The sequence below is a fragment of the Suricata suricatta genome, chromosome 10, assembly GCF_006229205.1.
Source record: "Suricata suricatta isolate VVHF042 chromosome 10, meerkat_22Aug2017_6uvM2_HiC, whole genome shotgun sequence".
Taxonomy (NCBI): Eukaryota; Metazoa; Chordata; class Mammalia; order Carnivora; family Herpestidae; genus Suricata; species Suricata suricatta.
In genome coordinates this window covers 114,974,960-114,982,240 of record NC_043709.1, presented here as the reverse complement: position 1 = coordinate 114,982,240, position 7,281 = coordinate 114,974,960, and the positions used below count along the sequence as shown (strand labels likewise).

Genomic DNA, 7,281 nt, shown 5'->3' with positions numbered 1-7,281 from the left:
GCTCATTTATTACATCAAAATAAAATCCAAACCATGGAATTCACAAAGGAGAATTTCAGAGTCAACTGTGGAGCATTATTATAATGGATGTTTATGACCATAACATTTTTAATACCAGAGACAATTTGGGAAGATATTAAGGCGACAATCAGAAAACCATAATATCTTGCACCAGTATAGCGTCCGCACAAATTCACCAACATTGCCACATTTTCACATAACAGCAGCACTACAAATTAGGCAAGGAAGATATTGTAATAATTTCACATATGGGGAAATCGAGGCCACAGAAATGTATGTGACTTGTAGTTCACTTGGCAAGTTGAGTGGCAAAACTGGAATTGGAAACTGAGGTTCTCAATCTCCATTCCTGGGAATTAGAAGACAAGTTAAATGTGAGCAGTTTTATACTATTGGTTTCTGATGGTCAATCTTCCTTTTTTTTTTTTAATTAAAGAGGTATTGTTGAAAACGACATGGCCAAACTGATTTGACCAAAAATTATTGTCTCCTGGACCAAACATACTAAATGTTCTGAGTTCATGCAAATACCAAAATAGTGGCTCTTGGTTTGCTTTTTTTTTTTTTTATAATTTTGATTTTTTTAACTCGCAAAGCTATCTTTGTTGAAAAGCAATAGTTCAGATTTTTTAACTTCCTGACTCATCTTCTCTTTCTCATTTTATTTCCTCTTACAAATAGGTCGGTTTCCACGAGGAGAATTGAGGGGCTATTACTCTCTAGTGTCTGTGAACACATTCAGAGAGGCAAGTAGGAAGTAAAAATGATGCGTCTTGGATGCCAACATAATTTTCCAGGGATGCCACCTACGGTAAGCACTGACAAGACGACTCAGTCCATGTTCATAAGGAAGGAGTTAGGAAAATTGAAATTTATTATTTATTTATTTATTTGTTTGTTTGTTTATTTATTTATTTTGAGAGTGAGAGAGAGCAAGCGCATGCAAGCAGGAGAGGGGCAGAGGGAGAGGGAGGGAGAGAATCTTAAGCAGTCTCCACGATGTCAACACAGAGCCCGACTCGGGGCTCTGTCTCACGGCCCTGGGATCACAACCTGAGCCAAAATCAAGGGTCGGACATTTTACTGACTGAGCTCCCCAGAGGCCCCAGGAAATTTGGAGTTTGATCATTGCATCAAAGATTAGATACCTTGCTATCTTATCTCAGTTCTCAGTTAGACATTCTAAATAAGTGAGTTGACCGGCTTTACAGTTTCATAACTGGATTAGAATATCAGCCTACTCATCTAATAAGTAAGAGGGAGCCCAGCTAGAGAGTTGGGCGTTCAACTGCTGTGATGGCTGAATATGAAATTTCATCTTTCAGAATGGTCGGTCCAGCCAGTCTGGAGCAAAATTCTGATTTAATCTATTTCATTTTCTAGACCAAGAGTCAGCAAACGTTTTATGTAAAGGGCCAAATAGGCAATATTTTAGGCTTGCGGGGCATATAGTCTCTGTTGCCACTATTCAGCTGTGCCACGGAAACACAAAAACAGCCACAACCAATATGTAAACACGTGGCTACAGCTGTGTGCTAGTGAAGCTTTATTTACAAAGACGGGGGACCGTGGCTGTAGTTTGCCGACCCCTGAGCCAGACCAGTTGGATTTTGTTGTTCTGCCATTATCTGTGAAACATTATGTCAAAATGCTGAATTTGATTGTTTTCCCAATCATTTGTTTTGGCATCTGTGATGATGCAAAAATTCATTTACTATACATTATCGTCAAATAATAGCCTTAAAGTTAAATCATCCTCACTGGGGGGTTTTCTGAGTTTCCTTTCCTCAAACATTTCATTCGATTCTTGAACAGCTGCTGAGTAATAAGCAAAATTCTTGGCACTGGAGGAATAACTTAAAGACCCCAAAGTATCTTCTTCTAGGAGATAATCGCCTGTTAAGGTGACTGTCATGAACGAAATACATCTGAGTGTGAGGCAGCTAGTGTGGACCTTTGACAAAGGAGGGTGGAACTTCAAGAGGAGGTGTGGTTGACAGAATAACTTATCCTTGACTGAAGCGGTCTAAATCCTTATCTCCAGAATTTAGGAATATGTCACCTTACATGCAAAATGGACTTTGCAGATACGATTGATTTAAGGATCTTGGGATGGGGCGCTTACTCGGGATTACCAGGTGGATCCAATGTCATCAGAAAGGCCCTAATGAGGGACAGAGGGAGGCAGGAGGGTCAATGAAGAAGAGGGAAGCCAAGCTGGGGTCAGAGTGATTTGAAGGAGAGGTCATGAGCCAGGAAACGCAGGCAGCTTCCAGAAACATGGAAAAAGCAAGGAAACCAAGTGTCCCCTGTGGCCTCCAGAAGGAGCACAGTCCTACTGATACCTTGATTTTAGGACTTCTGACCCCGAGAATGGTAAGATGGTGTTTGGGCTGTCATAGGTCACTAAACGTGTGGCAATTTGTTACAGCTGCACTGGGAAGCTGACCAGGGGGAAGAGTCCATTCAGAGATGGGGCGAAGGCGCAGAAGGGATCTTGGAGAGGTGGCTCCTGCCCTGGCTTTTGCAAGGTCACGTTAATGTTCTAGAGGCAGGAGAGGGTTGCGGAAGGAAAGGCCATTCCAGGTCGAGTGAGCAGTGCAAGAACAGCCCTGGAGGCCCAAAGAGCTTGGTGTGTCTGGGCAGTTGGGGAGATTCGCTGACTGGCTAATTCAACCTCAAGCTTCTATCCAAGCAGGGCTATGGAGAAAGAATGAGGTAGGATGTGTGTGAAGGAGGGGGTTGGGAGGGATACATTTATAGGCTGTTGTGGTGACAAGCCAGATGGGCTTCTCTCGAACGCCTCAAAGTCCTCAATGTCACGGCTACAAAAGGGGACCCACCCAGCAGGTCTGCTCACTGTTGCTGAAAGTCAGTAGCTCGAGGCTGTGCTAGGAGCCTTCATCTTCCCAACCCAGTCCTCTCTCAAGGGCAGTTTGTAGCAACAGAAATGGGGAGAAATGTTACCAAAAGTGTTTTCTGATCTTAATGCCAATTTACGGAGTAAACTCTCTTGGACCCAACTAAACTCTTAAGAGCCGACTCGGAAAGAGAAGATAGCCAGGTGCCGGGCGAGTGCTCGCACGATGAACTATTACTTTGCTTAGAGCAGATCTCTGACACTTAAGCAGAAAAGGTGAAAAAGGGGCTAATGTTTTTAATGGAGGACATTGTCAAGTACTTTCTAAAAAATAACTGTGTACCTTACACTGTGCTCGGAGATACATCCTGCCATAAAAAGACAATCTAAAGTTTTGGTCATGTGTGTCCATCCTAAAAAGTCTAATTGATCATTGAGAAATGACTTTTTGCTGATGATACTCTTTAAGAAATGAAAGTGGATTTGACTTTTTGGATTTCCAACCAGGGATCTCGTCTCAGGAAAACATTTTCAAGTGGGAACAACTCTGATTTAGGCATATGCCATAGATGAACTGAAAGATAACTTATCAGTGTTTAGTTTGTACATAATGCTCACTTCTCCTCTTGTAAAGATGGAGTTATGGTTCTCAGAGTTAGCAGAGTCCCAGGTACTGTGTTTGAATGTAAACTACTTGAAGGTGAAAATCCTGTTGTTCATGGTTTATCGCTCACAGTTCATAGAGTATCTAACACACTGTAGGTATTTGACAGGGAATGAAGGAAGGAAGGAAGGAAGAAATAAATTAAGAATAAATGAAGGTGGGGGAGGCTGGCTGACTCAGTTGGTGGAGCATGCAACTCTTGATCTCAGGGTTGTGAGTTGGAGCTCCACGTTGGGTGCAGAGATTACTTAAAAATAAAATATTTTTTAAGGGCGCCTGGGTGGCTCAGTCAGTTAAGCATCTGGCTTTGGCTTAGGTCGTGATCTCACGGTTCGTGGGTTCAAGCCCCACATTGGGCTTTGTGCTGACAGCTAGCTCAGAGCCTGGAGCCTGCTTCAGATTCTGTAGCTCCCTCTCTCTCTGAACCTCCCCTGCTCGCACTGTCTCTTTTTTCCTCTCAAAAATAAATAAAAAGCATAAAAAATTTTAAAAAATAAGTAAAATATTTTTAAAAAGAATAAATTAATGGCAGATACTAGAAGAGTTGAAATGGAGAAAAGAATATCAATATTGGTAGCATTTTAGCCCTGCCGTTTATTGCCATATTATCTTTTCCAAATTCTTGTTCGATTGGATTTCTTTTTTCCTCTTACTCCCTTCTTAGGAGACTAGCACAGTCTATTCTAGGGGCTGGTGAAAAAAATACCATGAGGTTCACGCCAGGTTCATAGGACTTTAAAGAAGAATTCAAACCAACTCTTAGCAAAGCATTGAAATTCTGATCTCTTTCCCCGTGCATGTCTGTGCTGTAGGAGAAGATCTCATATTGCTACACTTTTAATAAGATTCAGTCATTCTGATAAATATAAATTATTTATCACTTACTTCCCATTTTATGGCCTTGATGGTATTTAGAATTATATTACCCGGCATCCTAATGCTCCCTTTCCCACTTCTTACAGTACTGAGCCCCTCCGCTAAAGGGACAAGTTGGCAAATGCAGCATTAGAGTGACAGCCTTTCGGACAGATAGATGATGTGATTGTATAATTTAATCCTGGCCACTTACTGCATAGAAGCCTTTATGAAGGAGAGAATCACATTAGCCATTTCTCTGCTTCAAGGATATAAGCAAAGGGACATTCATCTTGTGTGATTGAGGCACTGGTTTGATTACTTGGCAAGAATGCAGCACCCTTCACCAAAAGTGGAGTACCCAGCATGAGCTATGTGGGTTGTTAGTCTCCCATAACAGCTTGATGGGGAGCCTTCAGATAGTTCAAATCAGAGACTGTCCAGGAAGAGGTCCCCTGGCAGATAGCTGAGCATCTAATTGCAGGGAGAGAAATATGAGGGCACGAGAGGACGAGAGATCAATGCCTAGTGGCTTGCCGAGGTTATTAACTCAAACACCCTCCCAGTTGACCTCCGGAGCCCAGCTCTGTTCCTGGAGGGGCACAGAAATGAGCAGAAACCAGAAATAAAAGCAGAGAGAATGTAGGGAGTTGATCTGATATCGTGTGACTCTCAGAGCTAAAGCCATTCTCTCTGCCGGATGCCCGGGGGCCACGAAGAGATAGTCTGCCTTGGAAGATATAAACGTAACCGGGAAGTGAGATTTGGCAAGTTCTTTGAGGTTTTTCTAAAGCGAGGTAAACAGAGCCAGGGTTCAAGAAGATCATTTCATCGGAGCCAGGAAACAGCCCCTGTATGAATTAAGCTGCTGAATGTGTGGTTCACGTGGGCAGTATGGTCTCGGGAACATCAAAGACGTACGCGCCGATAGCACCAACAATAAATTAATTGGAAAGGAGGTTCTGGCCAAAAGACAAGAAAAATGAAATAATCAATATGTCAAGGGGAACTTGTTTGCGGTGATGGATGGAACATCTGGTAGGTGGTGACCTCCTGCGAAGAAGTCAATATTGATAGACTTAGATGGTCACTTGGGGATGTTTGAGAGGAGGAAGGGGCCAGAAAACCTGCCGACTACATTGGTAGATTGCAGTGCTTTGGAGGAGCCAGTGAAATCTGAATATGGAACAGACTTCATTGATAAGCAATCTTGGGATTTGTTTTGACTGGAAAGTATTCGTTCAAATAAGTCCTTCTTGGCCCAATTAGGCCTTCTCTTTCACGCCTCACATTCCCTTTCACTTTTTCCTCTGTTCTCGTAGTAAGAGGAAATTGCCAGAACTCCTCCCATAAGTGTCTTCTCATAGGATGTGAGCTCTGTGGGTGCAGAGGCTGGTGCGGGTTTTCTTCCCCGGCCGCACCCGCAGGGCCTAGAAGAGTGTTTGGCACTGAGTGTGTGCTTCATACGCTTTCACTGAGGGTCTGTGACCCTTTTTGTTTTTGCCCTCTGCTCCGGATTGCTCTCTGCACATTCTTCTGCTTCCGCTTGCTGCTAGAACCCTGAGCGAGCTAAGATAAAACAAATCCCAGAAATGTTTTTTGGAGTTGAAAGCATTTCACTTTTATCACTCCACTCTCCAAACAATATCAGTAGAGAGAATCTATTTTGTAGCAATTGGGACCGAGTCCTGACTTCGTGTTTGATTATGTTTACAACGGGGTTCGCTTTCATTCTCAACTCTCTGTTGTGGTTTTGGAGCTATTTAACTGTTTCGTTGTCTTATAGTTAACTTAATACGCCTTCTTACAACTTTCACATACTCAGGGTTTTGCCTAGCTTCTACAGTGTTAAGTCTACACACAAACTGGGTGGCTCAGTTGGTTAAGCGGCTGACTTTGGCTCAGTTCATGATCTCACAGTTTGTGAGTTCAATCCCCGCATCGGGCTCTGGACTGACAGCTTGGAGCCTAGAGCCTGTTTTGAATTCTGTGTCTCCCTTTCTCTCTGCCCCTTCCCCTGCTCACGCTCTGTCTCTGTCTCTTAAAAAAAAAATGTTAAAAAAATTAAAAATTATCAAAAAAATAAAAAAAGAAAGACAGGTTCTTTCACCCCCGCCCTCCAAACTGTCATAGAGAGTATTTATTAGTTTGTAGATTCCTCATCATGCTAGCTAGCTATCCCCTTCTGGCTGCATGGTAATTTGAAGATTTCTTCTCTTAAAATGTCATGCTCAGAGATATATACATATATATATGTATTTATTTATTTATATATGGTTTGAACAGCACAGAATAGAGTAGAACTTTTCTCTTCCAAGAATTGAAAAGAAAGTGCACATATAAGAGTAGCAGTAACAGTATTAAACAGTATTTTACTGTTGGTTCAAACAAAACTTGCTTCAGTGATACCTTGTGGAAACAGTTGTGATGTTTTTCTTTCTGCGCATGCTTCCTTAGACTCCATGATTTTCTTTAATTCTTGATTCTTATTCCAACCTGTTGGCATTTCTTTGTTGCTGGACTGTTTTCTTTTCTGGGCATCTATTCCTTCCATATTTTGCATAATCTGCATATTTGTAAGCATGCTTCCTAGGTTTTCATCCAAGTTAGCAATGACAGGGTTGACCAGGACGGAGCCAGAGAGCAAGCATTCTGTCTTTCCACTGGAAACTCTGTTTTAAGCTTTAAGGAGCTAATCCACCTTCTCTGGGAGGATTGTATCCCTCTGTGCGGTAGATCCACATTTCAGCTAGTGTTAAACTGTCTTATCCGCAGGTATATAAAGAGATATCTGATCTTGCTGAAATCATGATAAAAGTGATACATGCATCTGAACAGCATGCTCTTTATCTATAATGATAGTAGACCTATCAGGTAGGAA

At 42.2% G+C, this 7,281-nt stretch overlaps 1 long non-coding RNA gene across 1 annotated transcript in view; it reads left to right on the top strand.

Moving 5' to 3' along the window:
* The first annotated feature begins 649 nt into the window (after window positions 1–649).
* The window catches only part of LOC115305020, a 142,455-nt gene continuing 135,823 nt past the window's right edge, over window positions 650–7,281 (top strand). The window contains exon 1 of the long non-coding RNA XR_003914725.1: window positions 650–832. This is a non-coding gene — a long non-coding RNA (uncharacterized LOC115305020). The remainder of the gene's footprint in view (window positions 833–7,281) is intronic.